Here is a 20,192-nt window from a genome sequence, read left to right as displayed (position 1 = left end):
TTGTGTGTGTCTGGTGTTTACAGCATGAGAATTCACTATTCAAGAAAGCAAAACAGGTGGAAATTCTGGTTTCTAGATGGGGAAAAAAAAAGTCTTCAAGTGACAGCTAGTCAGGGCGAGACGATCACAGTGTTGGGAACTTGACCCTGAAATCTGATGTCTTACAGGGTTAAATTATGAGAGGGACAGACATCTCCAAGGACAAGGCTAGTTCTCCCTGAGAAAGAAAACAGCCCTCATAGTGTCATGTATGTGCAGAGACCAGGGCATGAAACGTACTCAGGAGATGACAAATGTAGATAGTGTATGATTCCAAGTATGTACAGACACCTACACACACACACACACACTCACACACACACACACACACACACACACACACACACACGGCACAGAGAAATATTACCAGTGATTCTTCCCAAGTGGGGGCATCGTAGGTTGTTTTCCTTTTCTTATTTGACTTTGCATTTTGCACAAAATACTGAGAAATTTTTAGTTTAGAATCTTAAAGTATAGATAATGTTAAACTGTATTACTACAGTAATATGCATCTTGACTCCAGCATTCAAAATTAACTACTATTATTTTGTCATGTTTTCTCATTGAAATTTTATTTTTTAAAGAAAAATCCTTTCAGAGAAATAAAACTACATTCCAGATGAATGAAAACCTGAATGAAAGGAACACTATGATGTCTGAAGGAGACAGTGGAGGAGGCTCTCTATTTCCCGGGGGTGGATGAGGGGAGGGAGGATTTCTTAAAACGAACCTCAGAAGCCCAGACCTTATGTCGAAACACTGATGGATCTGATTAAGTTAATAGGAAAGATGCCTGTTCAACAGAAGTTACCACGAACAAGCCAGCAGACAGATGACAGGTCAGAAGACATCTGCCATCTTGGAAACAGACAAGGAGTTCCTGATTAGGGCAGACAAGAAACTCCTGCAAATCAATGAGAAAAAGACAGGAGCACAATAGGAAAATGGGCAAAGGAGGGGAACAGGCAACCCACAGAAAAAGAAGCCTGAATGTGGGACAAGAATGTAAGAAGTATATAAACACAAAACACACAAGCTCATTAGCAATCAGAGAAATGCGAATTCAAGTGCCTCCATGACACTTCGTCCCCATCAGATTGGCAACAGTAGGACAGTGGATGATGGCAAGTGCTGGCAGGAACACAGAGGACACAGGGACACTTGTGCCCCATGACCTCACAAACCTGCCCCCAAGCCCAATGTAGGTGGGCCTCCTCCAATCCGTTGAAGCCTGAATGGAATAAAACGTTGAGTAAGAAAGAATTCTCTCTTTGCCTGACTGCTTCCAGCTGGGACATCGATCTCCCCCGCCTGCGAACTCAGAGTCTGACCGGAGCCCCGCTAGCTCCCCTGGGTCTCCAGCTTGCTGGCTGCACATCTCGGATTCCTCAGCCTCTGTAATCGTGTGAATCAGTTGCTTATAATATATAGATATACAGTTATATAGATATACAGTTTACATGTATATATCGTGTTGGTTGTTAACCTGAAACAGTAAAACAGCCAGTTATTTTACCAGCAAAATGGGGTTATTTGAGAGCAGCAAAGCACCACAGTTTGGGACGTATAACCACGTCAAACTACGGGTAAGACCAGTAAAGCAAAGGGGAGGAGGCTCTTCCACAGAGGAGACGGGGTTTGGAGGTGCTGTTATGCACAAAGAATCCACTGGAGGAAACTGGGAGTTGAAGTGAAGAGGCTTTACGCTGGCCGAGTTGCGGCAGTCTCTCATTGGCTGAGCTGTTGCTGGGCGAGGAGAAAGCCTGTCTTCCTCCTGCTGTGTAGCAGAGTTGTATCACTTCCTGCCAGAGATGCAAGGTACTCTCTTCCCGTGGGGATCTGTACTGACACGGAGGGGTACACCTGTGAGAGCTCCCGGTTCTGGCCCGCTGACTCCATTTAAGCGAGGTTTCCCTTTATTGCCACAAAGTAAATGAGTAAACACACCCCAGCCGTGCTACACGTTTTGTAAGGACACTCACAACTAGACCAGACACGCAATAGGCTGCCTGTGGGGAAGGGGAGGGCAAGGAGCGGGAAATGCTACAGGACAGTACATCAACAAACCGAGGAGAAGTCGGCTCTGATCCGGTGCCAGCGAGAAGTACACTTTGTTTTTCTTTCTTGGTGTTCTATTTTTTGGAGTTTTTAAAATCTTTTTTTAGGGGGGCCCATTAGGTTTGTTTGTTTGGGAGGTACTGGGGATTGAACTTAGGAGCTCGTGCCTGCCAAGCAGGCACCCTACCACTGAGCTACACCCTCCCCCAAGAAGCACACTTAACTCCACCTCCTGTACACATTGGGGAGGAGAGGGGAGAGAGGAAGAAAACATCACACAGACAGATGACACACAAATAGGTGAAGGTAGATGCCAGACTGACAGATGATAGAGCTAAATCTCTCTCTTGCCTCCTCAGCCCGCAATGTCTGCTCCCAGCCAGGGAGCTGGTGGGCAGCTTTCCAGCCCCGCCTTATCCTCTTGCACATGAGCAGGGATCCAAGGATGCACAGTGTTACAGTCCCACGCAGCTCCGCTCCCAGCTTTTCCCCTCACATTAGCTTTTGAGATCCAGCCCCACAAGACAGATGAATCTATTTCATTGCTTGCATCGGCTAGGTCACGCTCGGTAATAAGAACAGACTAAGTCTGATGCAGCCATTCTCATTCTGACGGACTTTCAGACTCCCTCCTGGTTCCTGTCGTGGACAGCACCGCCGTAAACATCCGAGGATGTGTCTTCCGGGCAGCAGCTCCTGCAGAGCACCACCCAGAACTGGCATGTCTCCATCACAGAGACTGCACGTCACCAATTTCAGATAAACACAAATTATAATAAATCTTTGACTTAATGTTTTATATTGACATTATTTTATAATATATTTTAAATTTTCTCTCTTTTTAAAAAATGGAGGTACTAGGGATTGAACCCAGGACTTCATGCATGCTAAGCATGTGCTCTACCTCTGAGCTATAGCCTCCCCCCTAAAGTTTTCTTTTTAAAACATAATGAAATATTTATTATGTACACAAACAGTTTACGTATATATCACATAGACCTCTGCATGGGTCATGTAGATACATTGGGCTAAATTTACTTACGTACCACATAAATGGGCCAAACTAATTTATTTACTTACGACTAAAATGCTGAAGAGTTCATGAAGAAGAACACAACAGATTTAAATCAAGGCAGAAAAGCAACATACTCAAACTTTCTCTACCATTTTCTCATGCTTTGGAACTAAAAATAGTTTTTCAAAATGAGTAACCTCATATCACTTAAAAAAAAAAAGCAAAGTGATTCCATTTGGCAGTGCCTCAATCCCATGGGCGTGGAGTAAAACGATGATGGAAAATTCCAAATTGGCTATTTTCCCAAAAAGGCTCAGTGGGAAGAGCGTGGACTGGAGGGGCAGACGGGCCTGGTCTCGCCCCCCGAGCCCGCCAGCCGCAGCTGCGCGACGCTGACCACGTCGCTCCCCGCGGGAAGCTCTGGGAGCCTGGCTCCGGCCCTGGGCGGCGGCCGCCCTCCCACAGCCGAGCGGGACCCCGTCCTCTGGGTGTTCCTGCCCACGTTGATCCTCTCACCTGTTCAGGGATCCGCAAACTCTGTAAAAGCGCCAGAGGATGGTGGTTTTAGACTTTGCAGGCCATGCGGTCGCAGCACAAGTGCAGCCACGGCTGTTCCCTGAGAGGAAGAGCGTGGCTGGGTCGCAATAAAACTTTATTCACACAAACAGCAGGCGGGCCAGGCTGGGGGCCAGGCACGCAGACCCTGCACTGGTTGCTTGGCGCTCGCTTGTCTCTGGTTTGGGGCTCTGACCACTCGCTCCACAGAGTGCCCGGTCTCTGTGTGGACGGTTCTTTGGGTGTAGACGTTTCTCTCCAGGATGGTTTAGACACATGAATTGAGGGTTATGAGTTTCTTTCTAGAGTATTAGCTATCATAGCCTTGACACTGTTAAAACCTCGAATTCCATCTGCTGTTTAAACAGTCAGGTCTACTTTGGGGAAGGAGTCTGACCGACGGTCGAATGAGCTCTGCACCCAGAGCCCACTACCTGGGCTTCTCGCTTGAGAAAAGGGACAGTCAAGCACGAGGACCTGCCTCCTCAGTGTTGGCCTCATCCCCTCCCGCTAGAGGGCCTCCCTCAAAAGCACACGCTGACGGAGGAGAAGAGGGGCAGGCAGGGCTGGGCTGCATGCCTGGGTGGCCCCCAGAGCACAGCCTGGTCTGTGTCGCTCCGCCTGGGGACGCACAGCCGCTGGATGCAGGTGACACGCTGCCCCTCCCATCCTGGTGTCTGTCCCCAAGCCCTCTGTCTTGTCACCACTGCATCACAGTTGGGGACCCTGGCAGGAGGCCAGCAGCCTGGCTGGAGGGGACCTGGGGGCAGGTCCCCAGGTCAGGGCAGCATGCTCACTTCAAGGCCAGGGATGCAGACCCAGGGCAGAGGATGCCGTGTGGCTCCTGCACCTGGTGGCACCTCTTCCCTGTGAGCTCATGTGGCTGGATTGGCAGCAGGTTCTGCCTTTCAGCTGTAAACAGAACCAGACCCCTGAGAGAGAGGTGGCTGGGAAACCCGAGCCAGGCTTGTGCATCGAGACGAAGGCGCTAGCAAGACATCGGAAGGCAGGGCGGGTGGGGCCCAGCGGAGGAGAGTTATCCCGAGCCGCACCCCAACTTGACTTCTCCGCTCGCCGGTTCTCAGCCTTGATTGCTTCTGGTTCCTCCCTTTAAGGGTGAGGAGCCCCCATGGAGGAAAGTATCCTGCTGCTGTGGGGGTGCCCCCCTCGACCAGCCACGCTGCCTCCTGGGTCCTGAGTGGCTTCAGGGAGCGTGACTGCAGGGAGTTGTGAGGGACACGGCAGGGTGGCGACAACCCCTGCTCAGGCCAGCATGTCCACAGTCCAGAATCCAACCAACCACGTGGGGATGGGCTCCCTGTCGGCGAGGCTCCATCTCTGTTTACTCCCCCTCCTCAACCCCGAAGCAGAAGCAGAGTCGGAAGCTGTGAGGGCTGCCAGATGGCTGAGTTGGCGGAGCTCAGACAGGCTCAGGGGAGGGTCCCTGGAGGAGTCAGAGTCACAGGGACAGAAAGTAGAGGGTGGGTGTCCGGGGCTGGGGGAGGGGAGTTAGGGTTCAGTGGGGATGAGCCTCAGTTTGGGAAGATGGAAAGTTCTGGAGACAGAGGGGTGACGGATGGGTGACGGCTGCACAACATGGCGAATGTACTTAAATCCCCTGAACTGGGCACTTTAAAAATTGTTAAAATGGCAAATTTTAGCACAGTTTTGTGGGCCACCTGGAAAGCAGCCCCAACCCCCCTTCCTTCCATGGATGAAACCTTCCCTCTGATGATAAAATCCACCTGCTTGGGGGCCTTAATCTGCTCTTAGGAAAAAGGGCAGCTTGAAGAGTGACCAGGAGCCTGGTGGGTGAGAAGGAAGGCCCCCTACTCCCTGTATGGGCGGGAGGAGCACGGATGCAGGTGCTGGGCCAAGGCCCCCAACATGGCGACAGTGACACCCAGGAGTCCAGGCCGGGGTCCACGCAACCAGAACCACAAGTGCAGATTCTGCTCCCCGGGGCCTCTCTTCCCTCTGCAGCCCCGCCCCCATTCCCACCCTTGTCCTTGACCCCTGGAGACCACTAACCTGCCCTCTGTTTCTAAAATTTTGTCATTTCAAAGTGTTGTAAAAGTGGAATCATACTGTATGTAACCTTTTGAGGCTGGTTTTTCAAACTCGGCAAACTTCCCTGGCGAATCGCCCAAGTTGCTGTGCATCAGTGTCTCCGTCATTTCGGATGTAAGGCTTTAAAGAGAGGCTGCAAGCACAGGAGGGCTGATCAAGTGGGTTGTGATGTCCGCCTTTCCGTCTGCGGTTCACTAGGGTCTCTAACCCCTCAGAGCCCCTGGCAATCCCTCTCTGAGCTTCGGGAGACCCTTCTCTCGCCCAGCGGAAAGCGGGACGCAGTCAAGTGCACAGTTCACGCTGACTCAGCTCTGTTCTTGGCAAGACGCCAACGCGCACTCCAGCCTCGGTCCACACAATGGTGACTTTCTGGCGGGATCGGGCCTTCAGACTTGTGAGAACTCGCTCCCTCTCCCCAGACGACCGTCCACCTGGGGCTGCATGTGCAGCACGTGGGCGGCCAGCTGTTTACACATCAGGTCCTTTGCATCTGTAAGTTTATCACGTAGGCTCCCGTGTCTCAGACGTCCGTTTTTCAACACTCCGAACATATGGAAGTCACCATGTGTCAAACCTGTCTTCCCCAGGGACGTGGTTTAAAAGCTCAGAGGTAACTGCGACTGGAGATCGAAGGTGGATTTCAAAGAAGTTAGAGTTTTAGTAAAGGAATGAGAAAGTCCTGTTAAGCTCTGCTGCCCTTTCCTGGTGACGTTCTTTTAGTTCTGAAGCAGGTTTATTCTGAGTTTTCTGGTTTTTACTCCTGTATCAGTTGCTGTCACAACCCACCTGGAAACCTAACAGCTCAGGTGCAGTCAGTTCACCCTCTTGTTGCTTCTTCGAAGATCCTCAGAAAGCACACACACCTGGATTTTTCAGGAATCTCCGTCTCCATTCTCAACCTCGAGGTAGCTCCGGGTTAGAGAAGGACGCTCCTCTCGTTCCCCACTTTGAACCACGAGGATTCACGGCAGCCCGGCATGTCACCACGCTTCTAGGGCTGGCGACGAGACCCCTGCAGGAAGCTTCGCAGAGGCTTTCTCCTCCCGTTCCTTTTATTTCTAATTCTTATTTTTTCTTAATTGAAGTGTAGTTGATTTACAATGTGTTTCAGGTGTACAGCAAAGCGATTCAGTGATGCATTTACATACTATATATTTTTTTCTTTTCACAATCTTTTCCATTACATGTTATTTCAAGAAACTGAGTATAGTTCCCTCTGCTCCACAGTAGTACCTTGTCTCCTTCCATTTCTAAAAAGTCAGAAATCTTAAGGAGTGAAAGGTGACCCAAACTTTCCCGGCGAAAACCCCAGTATCTCGGGTGAGCAGGGCTCACTGTGCTGGCAGGGTGTGTGCCGGGCTGGAGGACACTCAGCAGGTAAGATCTTTATCTTTGGTCACAAGAGAGAACCGGCTGCATCGAGTTTGCCAGAACTTACCTCTGCATCGACACCAAAGCCACAGGTGGATGAGCACAGTCATTTCCTCTTCAGACAAGGTCTCGACAATCTTTGTTTTATGTTTTCTGCAGTCTTATTAGAAGCTCCGCAGACATTGAGAAGATGATTAGAAACTCCTTTCTTCCACTCAAAGCAGCAAAGAGCTGCAGGAGCACTGCTCTGTGGCTGGGAGGGGGTGTCACCTTGGGAAACAGTCCACGTGCCATCGCGAGAGATCTGACGGCCGCCCCTACACTCTCTTATCAAAACCTGAGTTCTGGCCTTGAGTGAGCAAATGTCACTTTATTCAGCTGAGAAGGTGACGGAGGGACAGTGCGTCCCCGAGCTACCCAGTGACCGGGGTTTGCGACAGAACATCTGTGGCTTCTGGGAGACAAGAAGTTGTGGCTGGTTTAGAAGGACTTTCCTGGCACCTGCCATCACCCCCCCACCCCCTCCCCACGCCCGCCCTCACCCCCCCACCCCCTCCCCACACCCACCCTCACCCCCAACCCCTCCCCATGCCCGCCCTCCCCCTCACCAACCCCTGCCCACGCCTGCCCTCCCCCCCTCCCCACACCTGCCCTCACCCCCTCACCCTGGTCCCCAGTTCTCTTATGCACGCTGTGCAGGACGCTGTTGGGGTTGCTAACCCCCCTCATCCAGATGTGTGTGTCCTTCCATGGCAAGTAGCATTCCTTCATCCTCCTCTTCCTGGACGTCTGGATCACTGTGGGGCTGGTATTGTCAACGTCCTCCTTTTCATGATTTGGACTCTTAGAAACAAGGTCACCATCTTCAGCAGGTGAAAAATTAAGCCCTGCCGTTCATGTATAACTGAAACATTGTGCTCTACACTGGAATTTGACACAACATTGTAAAATGACTATAACTCAATAAAAAAAGTTTAAAAAAAAAAAGAAAGAAAAATCAAGCCGTGCCATCTCCGCACAAAGCACAACAGAGAATCCACAGGTAAAGCTAAGAACGCGTCGTGCACATCTCGGCAGTGCAACAGCAGAGGACCCATTACTGAGGGCCAGGGATCGTGGTCTCGCCATCAGGGCAGGACTGTGGAAGCAGACGGTCCAGGCCCCAGCCGTCAGGCACTGAAAACTGCGGGCACACAGACGTGGTGTACTTTCCCAACTTCCACACCTGCCAGGACACCCGGCACTGTTCGCATCCCCTGTGGGTTTCCTGGGACTCGGGACTCGCAGAGGCGGAACCGGGCGGTCCCGAGTAAACCAGGATGGTGACAGTCCTGCTCATCGGCATGGAGATGTGCTGCGTGGGTGAAACAGGCATCAGATTTTGAAGACTTGGTGTGAAGAATATAATATATCTCAATTTCATACTGAAGTGAAATAACTTATATATAGTGGGTGAAATAAGATATATTGTCCACCTGAGTCTCCCCTGTTTCTTTCCAGTCTCTAATGTAGCCGTCAGAAACGCTCAGGTTCCACACGTGTTGGCTCCTGTTTCTGCCAGACCCGGTGTACAGACTTCAAGCTCCCAGAGACGGGGTGGGGTCTGCTTGGCCATCACCAAACCATCAGAAGGATTAGACTCTGGATTATTGGTTTGCATGGACACTCGCTCGTGTGAAAACGTTATGTACAGAAATATTTTTTTTAAAAAAACAAAGAGTTCAGGTCAGCTTGTGTCCCAACAAGTGCGGCTTATTTGTCAGCGAGAGGGCACCACCACCTCAGCCATCTGCTGGACCTCCAGCCTCTGGTCCCTGCAGAGAAACCTGCCGGGAGTGACTGACGACGGCTTGAGGCGAGAAGCCCCATAAAAAGACCGGCAGGACCCCCAGGCAGGGCCGCTGCTCTCCTGCCAGCACCGTCCGGTTCCCTGGCTCAGCAGCTCTATCTCACTTTTTGCCTCTGAAACTGCTTACTTCTAGGAAAGTGGAACTTACCCCTAAAATTCTATTGGTTCCCAGAGCTAACTTCTGATTGGTCCATTTGTAGTACTTCATTTGCATGGGGCTCACTCCTGATTGGTTATTTCTCTCCCTCCTGATTGGTCCATTTCTACAAAGCTTGTTCCTAATTAGTCAACTTTTGTGATACCTTATTTGCATATGATGTTGCGAAGTGTTAACTGGCAGCCTATAAAAGCCTGTGTAAGCCTACAGACGGAGTCCAGAGCTTGGAGTGTTAAGTCCTCTGTGTGTGCTCCTGTAATAAACCTGAGTTCTCCAGCCCTCCGAGTGCTGCTTGGTCTCTCGCCCGGATCCAGGCTGCTGTCACAACTGAGCTGCACACCGATCCGTAACACTGAGCTGTAACACACTTTTCTGCAACAGGCTCACTCACGCTGCTGGTAGCTGTGCACCAGCCTCTCCAGCCGTGTGACACAGAGACCTGCCACATGGGCCGTGTGACACAGAGAAACCTGTATGCTTGCTCAGTCCGCGAGCCCAGGGCCTGGCAGGGCCAGCTGCCAAGAGGTCAGCCCGGCCTCCGGCTGTGACCCGCGTGGCTGTCCCTCACTCCCTGTTCAAAGGACCTTGGTGATGTGAACTACCTCAGAGAGACTGGCTGTGTGTCCCTGACACAGAGGATTGACGGGTCGTTCTGGAGAGGCCTCAGTAAACGGCTGGTCCATGTGGCTAAGTGATGTTCCCATAGAGTGTGCAATGCTAACTCTTCTCGGCAGTCTCCAGAGCCTGGCGCCCCCCACAATGAGCCGCTCTTTCCGCAGTGGCCAAGCCGTCCAGCTGCCGCAGCACCTGTGCAGTCCTCCCCTCCGGGAAGGTGCCCAGAGAGCTGTTAGCCCGAAGCTGGACCATCACGGTTGTTTGCTGTATGGTTTTGGTCTTAAACAAAAGGAACAGTAACAGTGGATGTTTCCCGAGCACTGTGTGGCCCAGGACAGCTGTTACTGAACAGAAGTCCGTGTGTCCAGCGCTCCATGAGGCCACAGAGAAGCGGCGGTGTGTGGAGCAGGGAAAGAGTTACTGCAGGGCTAGGCAAGGAGGACAGGTGGTTTGTGCTCAAAGGCCCGAGCTCCCCATGGTTTTTGGGGAGAAGTTTTGTAGGAAAATGTGGACTTAGGGCTGCTGGTGTGTGACTTCCTTCTGATTGGCTGGTGGGGAGGTAACCGGGCAGGGCTCCAGGAATCTGTGCTCAGCCTGAAGTCACCACCCTCCACCCGGGGTGAGGGCTCAGTTCCTGCAGAGGAACCAGGACCTGCCCCAGGCTGCACTGTTTCCTGACTGGTCCTCCCTGGTCTCTGCCTCCCTCCCTTCCCTGAACAGCAACTGTCTGAATCTGCCCTGGGAACTCGGGGAAGGCCAAGGAAGCTGCCTGATGTCTATTTCCCACCAATAAGAAACAGGGGCTGGGAAAGGATTTGTACCAGAGAGGACCCCACCAGGTCCTGCTCTTGTTTCACAGCCCCAGGCGACGAGGCTGCTGTGGTGGAGAGATGGCCGGTCCAAGCCAGCCCTGCAGGGAAGCACTGGTCTAACACCTGAAAACCCAGAACCAGGCTGGCTCCAAGTGACTCCACGGCCGGGGGCTCGGCCACTGAGCAGACCGCCACACTTGTCACCCCATGTAGAAAATACAAGACAGTGTTTTAGAAAATCTCCAACCCCCACAGGTCTCTTCAGTCCCACCCACCTCTGAACGTCTGCTCCGGCACCTTCTCTGTCCACGTGTGCATCTCCTGGCTGTGGCCGCCGTACACGCTGTCCTGTCTGCTCCTCCGGCTCCACGCCCGTGGAGGTCCCCATCCCCACAGACAGAGCCAGGGCCTCGGTGTGGGAGAGGAGCTGAGCATGGCCAGTTCCTTCTCTTCTCGCCTGAGGCTGGGGGACGGGGTTGGGGGCAGGAGGAGGGGCATCAGCAGAGGAGAGAATTCTGCACGTGGGGAGGGAGGGGAGCATCCAGAATAGGCACGGGGGCCGGGAGGGGTCTGTCCTGAGGTCGCAGAGGCTCAGACCCGCAGGCTGGGCGTGGGCTGGCACTGCGGGATTACCTGGAGCTCAGGCTGAACAACTGCTCCCGCCTGCACCCAGGTCACAGAGGAGCTGGCAGCTGGCTCTGCCCCCTGGTCCAACAGCCGGCTCTCTCTTGTCCAAAGAAGTCAAGCAAACGGCGTGGGAGGGCTTCTAGAGCAGGTCTGGGATCTCCGAGAGGTTCCTTCCTTGGTCTGGCTCCTGGGAGGGTCTCCAACGGCCCCTCCCAGGAAACGCAGCCAGACACCTAGTCAACTCCCCCCTGGGGACAGGGTACTCCTGCCAACCTTTCTATGTGGGAGAGAGGCCTGCCAAGGGGACTGAACTACAGGGAAAATCCAGTGAGTTCTGACCACGTCAGGTGACACGAAAGATTCGACACAGGCAGGACTCCCACACGTTTCTGGTGGGAGTGCCAGATGGTACAACTACTTTGGGAAACGAGGCAGCCATTTACTGTGTAATTCAACATAAAATGCCAGGTGATCCAGCGGGTCCACCCTTGGGTGTTTGCCCAGGCGAAATGGAAACCTGTCCACATGGAGACTTGTACACGAATGTTTGTAGCAGCATCATTCAAAACCGAACTGGAAACCCCAAATGTCCCGCAACTGATGCAATGAGAGAATAACTGTCATATATCCGTGCAATGGACTCCGACTCAGCAATAAGATGGAGCGAACAACTGAGACATGAAGAAACGCGGACAAGCACAGAAACACTGCTGTGCACGGCAATCCAGAAATGGCGCTCTAACCAGAGCAGCACGAGCAGGTCAGCGGCTGCCCAGGGCCCGGTGTGGAGTGGGGTTTGACTGGGGAGGGCGCCGGGAAGCGTCCGGGGCTAGGGGGAATGTTCTGCATCTTACACAGCTGTACATACTTGTCAAAACTCAGCAAAACACACACTAAAAATGGAATCATTTCATTGCACATAAATTAAATCTCCAAAAAGTCTGTTTAATGAAACAGAGACTTAAAAAGTAAAAGGTAGAAATAAAAAGGTCAATAGAAAACTTAGACAATATAGCCAAATAAGTCTCTCAGGACATAGAAAAGAGGACCCAACAAGAAAAGGAGGAGGAAGGAGAGAAGAAAACAGGTGAGAAACTGCAGGGCTGGCTGGGGATCTGTCCATGGTGCTCAACCTCACGGACACAGAAGGTTCAGAATCAAGGAAGAGAAAACAAAGTAAGTTTGTGAAAACAAAAAGGTCGTATAAAATGGAAGGGCCCCTCAAGCACAGAGAAGGGTGAATGAAGAAAAAGATCCCCATCTAGACGTGTTACTGTGAAATTTCAGATTATGAGGAATAAAGAAAAGGTCTTAAAAGCATCTAGAGATACAACTTGTGATTCCTCCAGAATGGCCATCAAACTGCCCCAGCAATTTAATAACAGAGCTGTGCCTTCCACATTCTGAGGACAAATCCAGGATCTAGAAGGGCAGTGCCCAGCTACGAGGGCAAACCGAAGGCCTTCGTAGACACGCAAAGACATCGCTTCCCAAGGGTGTGCCTATCATGTCTTCGGCACACGCGGAGGGAAACCAGGAACGGAGTGTGGGACCAGTGGGCCGGGGCCGGGCTGGAGGGTGGTGGACAATGTCCGCTGGGCCAGCCGGCAGCGGGCCAGGACAGCAAAGGGGCCAGGGCTCTGAAGCAGACAATTCCAGGGGGAAAAGCTGGCCTTCTGGGCTCCTACAATCTACAAGCAAATCAATCTACAAGCAAAGCATGACAAAGTCAGTATTTTCAACCCGTTCTAACGATCAAGAGCAACCTTGACCATGTTCAAGCACAAGTCTAGGTGACGTTGGCTGGGGGTGGTGGTGGGGGGGAGAGGCAGAGGACAGACGGGGTCCCTACTTTCCGCGGTGGGAAAGAACAGCGACGCCATCCGAAGCTGCTGGGACAGGACACAGAGGGTTAGGCACTGTGTACTGTTTCATGCTACACGGGCACACGAGGAAAACCTAAGAGTAACAGGATTATATTAAATGGAGGTGGGAGGAGACGTGGAGGCATAGGAGATACCCTCTCTACCCTCCTCACCGGATGTGGTCCTGAAGCTCTGACTTTTGCTATCTGTCCAAACCCCCCTCCACCCTCCCCTAGCTCACCCATCAGCAACCTGACCTGGCCTCCTCGCTGTTCCTCCAACTTGCCAAGTTTGTCTCTGCTCAGGGCATTTGTGCCCGCCAAGCCAATACAGACAGGCTGGGGCTGCTGAGATTCCACAAAGGGGTGTCCACCTGAGCCTGTCACTAGCCTGCTCCTTTCTGAGACTCAAGAGTCAGCCTCGTTGCTGAAGGTCCCCTGCTCAACCAGCCCGAGGGAGGTGAATTCACCCTAGCGCACTTGTATTTTGCAAAATAATGTAGGGGTTTCCTGCGTACTCTTTGGTTTCTCCTAATGATGCTATGAACATCAAAGCAGGAAATCACTTCTGGCGCAATACTGTCCTAGTGCATTTGGGTTGGTGTAATGAAACAACACAGGCTGGCGTCTAACAGACATCCGTTTCTCACAGTTCTGGAGGCTGGAAGTCCAAAACCAAGGCATCAGCGGATCTGGTGCCTGGGGAAAGCCCACTGCCTGGCTCACAGGTGGCCAAATTCTGTGTCCTCACTGTGGTGGACGGGACAAGCCAGCTCTCTGCAGTCTCTCTTACTAGGGCACTGATCCCATTCACGAGGGTTCCACCCACATGACCCAGTCACCTCCCAAGGCTCCCAACTCCAAATGCCATCACACTGGGGATTAGATTTCAACGTACGAATTTTGGGGGACACAAATGTTCAGCCTGTATCAAACACCATCAACTAAACTACAGACTTTATTCAGAGTTCATGTTTTCCCACTAATATCTTCTTCCTGGTGCTGGTCAGCCTAGAATCCCACATTGCATTCAGTTGTCACATCCCCTTAGACTCCTCCAAACTGGGACAGTGACTCAGAATCTCCTTATCGTTCAGGAGCTTGGCATTTTTTAAGGACACTCCTCTGTTGTGTTGTAGGATGTCCTTGCTCGGGTTTGTCTGAGGTTGTCCAATGATTAGACTGTGGCTGTGCCTTTTTGGCAAGAGAACCACAGGAGTGACAATGAGTCTTTCTCATGGCATCGTGTCAGGGGCACACGCTGTTCTTACACCTTAACCACTTGGTCAAGGTGTTTGGGTCAAGTTCCTCCACTACGCAGTCACTATTTGTCCCCTTGGAATTGATAAATATCTTGAGGGAGATACCAGAAGCAACAAAATAATCTGTCTCAAAACTCTTGCCCACTCATCTCAGAACCCATCAGCAGACCTTGTTTTCGACAATCATTGCTGTAGTGTTTGCCTGATGTTGATTTTCTGTTTCCCTCATTCCTATTAAACCTATTGGAATATTTCTGTAAGAGGGCTGCCCTTCTTTCCCCACTTATCTGTTTTCTCTGTATCACTATGAACTCATGGATATTTATGCTTTTCTCTAAGTCACAATACAATAGTATTTTTATTTTGTAAAGTTTGCTTTATTTATTTATTTTCAATTTTGGGGGGAAGGTAATTAGGTTTATTCATGTATTTTAATGGCGGTACTGGGGATTGAACACAGGACCTTGGGTGCATGCCAAGCACACACTCCACCACCAAGCTACACCCTCCCCTCTATAGTATTATTATTAATTTTGCTGCTCATACTGAGACAGGAAGGGGGCAAGGCACAGCCATCCAAGGAATGCCACAGCAATTAACATCAAAATGGTGAAAGATTCAACCCCCAGTAGGCCTTGAGGCTCAAGATGATGGGAGATTTAACTTCTAGCAGAGCTTGAGCTCCATTATGCGCCCATTGTAATATAGCAGCATGGTGAATAACATGCCCACAGGCGCCATGGCAGTCCCAAGGCTAGCCACAAAAGGTCAGAGTGGGAAAAGGCCAACTTCCTGGGAACCCCAGCCCCTTCCCCAGGCTAGTTACACTGGTCCTTTCATTTATTACCATATGAAGCCACTGAGCCCATAAAGACTGGCAACAGCTTGCCTCCCAGACGCCGCCCTCTCTCTCCCTTTGGAGATGGCCCACACTCTGTCTGTGGAGTGTGTACCTATTTTTACTATAATCTTAGAACCCAACCCCTATACCTTGTGGGTGGCCTTTCTCTTGCGCGTCAACGTATCTTTCTAAATAAATCTACCTTTACTCAGCCGTGGCTCGCTCTTGAATTCTTTCCTGGGCGAAGCCAAGGACCCACACTTGGCGGGGCACGTCCCAGGGGCTCAACCGAAACCTGGGACACGGCCCTCCTCATGCCCCACATCTGTTTTTCCTGCATCAATATTGTTTCAGCTTTGGCCATTAGGAGCTCCTTCAGGTTGGCTCCTGAGTCCCGTCTACACGCCTCATTGTTTTTTGGAGCAATTCCTTACTGTCTAGCAGCACAGAAAATTCCAGGCTCATCTCCTATTTCTCCCTGCCCTAGCCCTGGAACCAGCCACTTCTTTAAGACGCCCGTTTACACGCATTGGCTGGCCTGGGGCACTTTCTACAGCAGGCACGAGGGAAGGGAAGGAGGGCGCGGCGAGGAGGGGCACTCCCGCCCTCCTCTCCCACCCCTGGTCTCGGAGAAGGGTTCTCCCCGTTCCCCACTCCTCCCTGCAGGAAGGATGCTGCTTACAGCACGCAGGGTGGCCTCTTTGTGCCAGGCCTGCCGGGCGGTGTTGGGGTGCAGAGCCGGTACCGGGGTGCACGGCGGGCCTCAGGGCATCACCGGAGGAGGGGGGACTCGTCGCCAGCGGCAGGGGCTGCATTTTATGAGCACAGCTCCCCTCCCTCCCCACTCGCGGGCACCGGTCCCTCCCGTCTTCGGAGAGAGAAGGACGGAGGGAGGGGAGCCCAGCCAAGGGAAGGGGCGCTGGCTCCCGCGGCCCGGAGGCCTCCTTGCTCAGACACACGCTCAGCTATGACACGCGGGTTCCGCCCGGGTCGGTACTTGTCTCTGTTTCCATTCGGATGCAATCTGTTTTGCAAGTAAGAGAAGGCGCCGCTCAACGGGCTTAAGCAAAACAGGTGTCAGTGACTCCGCTGAAAAGACTGGATGGCCCGCGGGCCCACGTGACGACGGCTCTGGCTCCGTTTCTCGCCCGGAGAACAGCGACACTGTCGTGCGCGGACAGGCCACTCACGGCCGGAAGCGCGGCGGCTCGCGTCGGGGCGGGAGGGGGAGCCGCGGGCCGCGGCCACGTGACCCGAGCCCACCAGTCAGGCCCGCCAGGCGCGCACCGCCGCGGGCGCTTCTGCGCATGCCCGCCCCGACTGGCGCGACCCGGGCGCGCGGGCGGCTGGGAGGGCGGCTGGCCGGGCCGGCTCGGGCGTGGGCGCGCCTCGCTTTCGCGGCCGGGCGGACCGGGGGAGGCAGCCGGCAGCTCGGAGACGGGGAGGCCGCGCCAGGAGCGGTCCCCAACGAGGGCGCCCGCCGGGCCCGCGGACGCGGACGACAGGCGCGGCGCCAGCCGCTGGCCGCGCCGAGAGCCGCGCTTCCTGTTCGCGCGACGGCAGGCGGCGTCTGCCGTCCGGGGAGGCCGCGCGCCGGCCGTGCGGGCGGGAGCGGACGGAGCAGCCGCCTGCGGGGCGGGGCGGCCGGCGTCCGAGGAGCCGCGGCGCCGCGCCGCGGGGAGACGCGGGCCCCGCTCCGTGGTTTTGCCGTCAGTGCCGCCAGGCGCTCGGAGCGGTGTGTGCGTGAGGCGGCGCCCTGGTCCCAGCGCGTTAGTAACGCGGGCGGTTCAGGCCGGAGCGCGTCCACGCGCTGTGGTGCTGCCGCCGCGACCGAGGCCGCGTCGCAGGAGGAGCGAAGCCCCCGCAGGAGGGTCGTTCCGGCGGGTGGCGCAGAGCGGCGGCGCCGACGTGTGTGCTGTATCAGACCCAGCGCGACTGGCCCTGAGGTTGGACGTGCCGGCGTAAATGCCTGGGGACCCCGGGAGCCGGGGGCGGCGCCCGCCCGCTGCCCTCCCCCCGCCCCGCCCCGGCTGCATCGCCGTGTTCACCCCTTGTCTTCACTCTCAGCCTCTGCCCAAACCGCCACTCACTCCTGAGCAGTGGAAGTAGGAAGGGAGTAACGTGGAGTCCTAGAGGGTAAAAGAGCCAGCAGCTGGGCCAGGAGGAGAGCGCCTCGGCTCCTGCGTAGGATCTTCGACTTCGGTTACCATCTGTTGCCAGCCGACAACGGGCGCTACTTTGCCTCTTCAAATTGCGCTTTCCAAGGCTAAGAAAACCCTGCGCAGACGCCTGAGGACAGACGAGAAGGTGTCTTGCCTTTCGGACGGGTTCCAGGCCTCGGTGTCCCAGCCAGCTCCTGAAGCCACCATTTGCTTACAGGAAAGAGGCTTTCACCCTGGGGGGGTGGGGTCAAGGTCAAGGGCGTGCTTAGGTCAAAGGAGAGAGGCTGAGTGGGTAATTTGTGAGTGGAGGCCACAGCCTGCCTTCTGAGATACTAATTAATTGTTGCCTGTACAGCACTGTCTGTGACCTCTAAAAATGCGTCTAAAATCAGGAATGATTCGAGTCTGGAAAATAGAAAACAAACCCATAGCCCCTCCGCCCCCCACCACCCTGAGTCGCATCCAGTCATTTATTCTCTTGTCTGACATCACGTAAGCAATGCCTGGGGGTCTGTCGCTGGCTGTTTAGAGAATCCTGGAATGTGGGGGCATATCAGGAAGAAAGATTTCTCTTTGGAGAAAATTTAATCTTCCAGTTTAGTCGTAAGGCGACTGGTAGTCGAGAGGCCAGCCTTCGGTGAGGCGACACCACTCTCCCTACTCTTGCCTGGAGGAGTCTTAGCTTTTGCCTTCCAAACTCCATCAGTGATTGTTTTTTTATGTTTTGATACTTTGAATTATGGAAAAGTTCACACAAAATTCATAGCAGGCCCCTAAATATCTGTGACTGATTCAGTGATGAAAAAAGAACCCGTGGAACAGCTTGCCTGTTCTAGAAGTGCACGTAGAAGGACTCGTATGGTACGCCCTCTGACGTCTGGCCTCCTTCATTCAGCCTGGTGTCAGAGCCGCCCCCGCTGCAGTGCGGTGCCCTATTGTGTGTGTACTGCAGATTTGTCCATTCATAATTGCTGATGGACATGTGGGTTATGTCCAGTTTAGCACTGAATAAAGCTGCTGTGAACACTTGGATACGAGTCTCTGCATTGTCATTTCTCCACAAGACGACCTGTTGGTAAAACTTTTGCTCTGACACCCTGAGCATCCCTCCCTGGAACGGGGCTCCGGTTGCATAGAAGAAACAGGTGTGCTCACTTAGGTGCCAAGACCATCACCCCGTGTCAGTCGGGCTCCTGACTTGAGAATTAGTCTCAGCTGAGTTGTTACTGACCAGGTGGTATGTGCACAAGGAAGTCGGTTCAGAGGTACCAAAAGGCACAGCCTGACTTCCCACTCTGGCCCCTCAGTCACACAGGTCCCCCCCTCCAGAGGCCACCGCTCTGACCAGTTGCTTTTGTAATCTAGAAATATTTCATGCATACAAAAGCAAATAGGCCGCTCCCTCTGTCCTCCTTTGATACATGGTGCGTTCTGCACACAGTTCAGTGCTCCTTGTTGTCTCACCGTTGTTACCTTAATTTAGAGACCATTCCTTACCAGCACGTTTAGGGCCGTCCTTGGCTGTTGAAAGGGGGTGTTTCATCTTCCACCAGCCAACTACCCTACGACCTTGTATTTTCATTTACGGTTACGGAAAGGAGATTTTAAAAGGAAGTAAAACTTCTCTTTGAACCACAGCATGGGTAGGGGCAAATAGAGAAATTGTCTTTATGAAAATAACTTTGAGCTTCTTAAATTCAGGAAATGAAACCTTGGGTTGTGCAAAAATTTCCTAGATACCGCACTGAAATCACAATCCATAAAAGAACAAATTGAAAGACTTTTTCAAAGCTGAAAATCTTATTCAAAAGACATTGTTAAAAGAACGAACAGATAAGCACCAGCATGAGAAAAGATTTGCAAATTATATATATGATAAAGGACTTGTACCCAGAATATATGAAGATTTCTTAATATTCAGTTAGAAAACAGCCCCATTAAAAAGGTGGTCAAGAGAGTTTTAAGATATTTCACCAAATGAAGGTATACAGATGGCAAATAAGCACATGGAAAGACGCTCAATATCATTAGACATTAGGGAAATACAAATTGAAGTCATACTGAGATAGATTACCACCATGTGCCCAGTAGAATGGCCAAAACTAGAAAGACTGGTGTATCAAATGTTGGCAAAAATGGGAGGAATTGGAACATAAAATGGTACCACCATTTTGGCAGTTTTTAAAAAACATACGTCTACTGTAATGGCCATTCCACTCCCAGATACGTACCCAAGAGGGATGAAAACATACGTCCATACAAAGACTTGTGCGTGAATGTTCTAGGAAGCTTTGTAACAGCCAGAACCCAGGAACATCCAAATTGTGGTTATGTCCATACAGTGGCATAGGACCCACCAAGAGAGGGATGAACTACTGATGGGCACGGCCACGTGGATGAATCTCAATTTTGCTGACGGAAGGGAGAGAAGAAAAAGTACATATTGCATAAATTCATATATATGTAATTCAAAAAGTGCAAGCTACTGTGTAGTGACTAAAAGCAGGTCAGTGTTGCCTGAGCATGTGGTGGTGGAAGGGGCGCGGGGTGGGGAGCAGGAGGGTGGAACTGCAAAGGGGCAGGAGAGAACCTTGGGGTGTGATGGGGGCTTCTCTAACTTGACTGTGGCAGTTTCACAGATGTATACGTGTGTTGAAACTTACCAAATTGCCCACTTTTTAGTATCAGCAGTTAATTGTAGGTATAAACGCATACCTCAATAAAGCAGTTAAAAATAACAATGAATGGATGAAGCAGGGACTACAAACACGTATCGGATGGGACCTGGTGGTTTTGCCCCGAGCCTTCCACTGCAGAGCGCTGCAAACCTGCCCGTACGTGTCACAAAGCTCAGAGCAGTTTTATTCATAATAGTCTCAAACCACACAACCCAGG

This window comes from Camelus bactrianus, chromosome 18 (genome assembly GCF_048773025.1).
Source record: "Camelus bactrianus isolate YW-2024 breed Bactrian camel chromosome 18, ASM4877302v1, whole genome shotgun sequence".
Taxonomy (NCBI): domain Eukaryota; kingdom Metazoa; phylum Chordata; class Mammalia; order Artiodactyla; family Camelidae; genus Camelus; species Camelus bactrianus.
The sequence above is the reverse complement of the archived record's forward strand: the minus strand, read 5'-3'. Positions refer to the sequence as shown.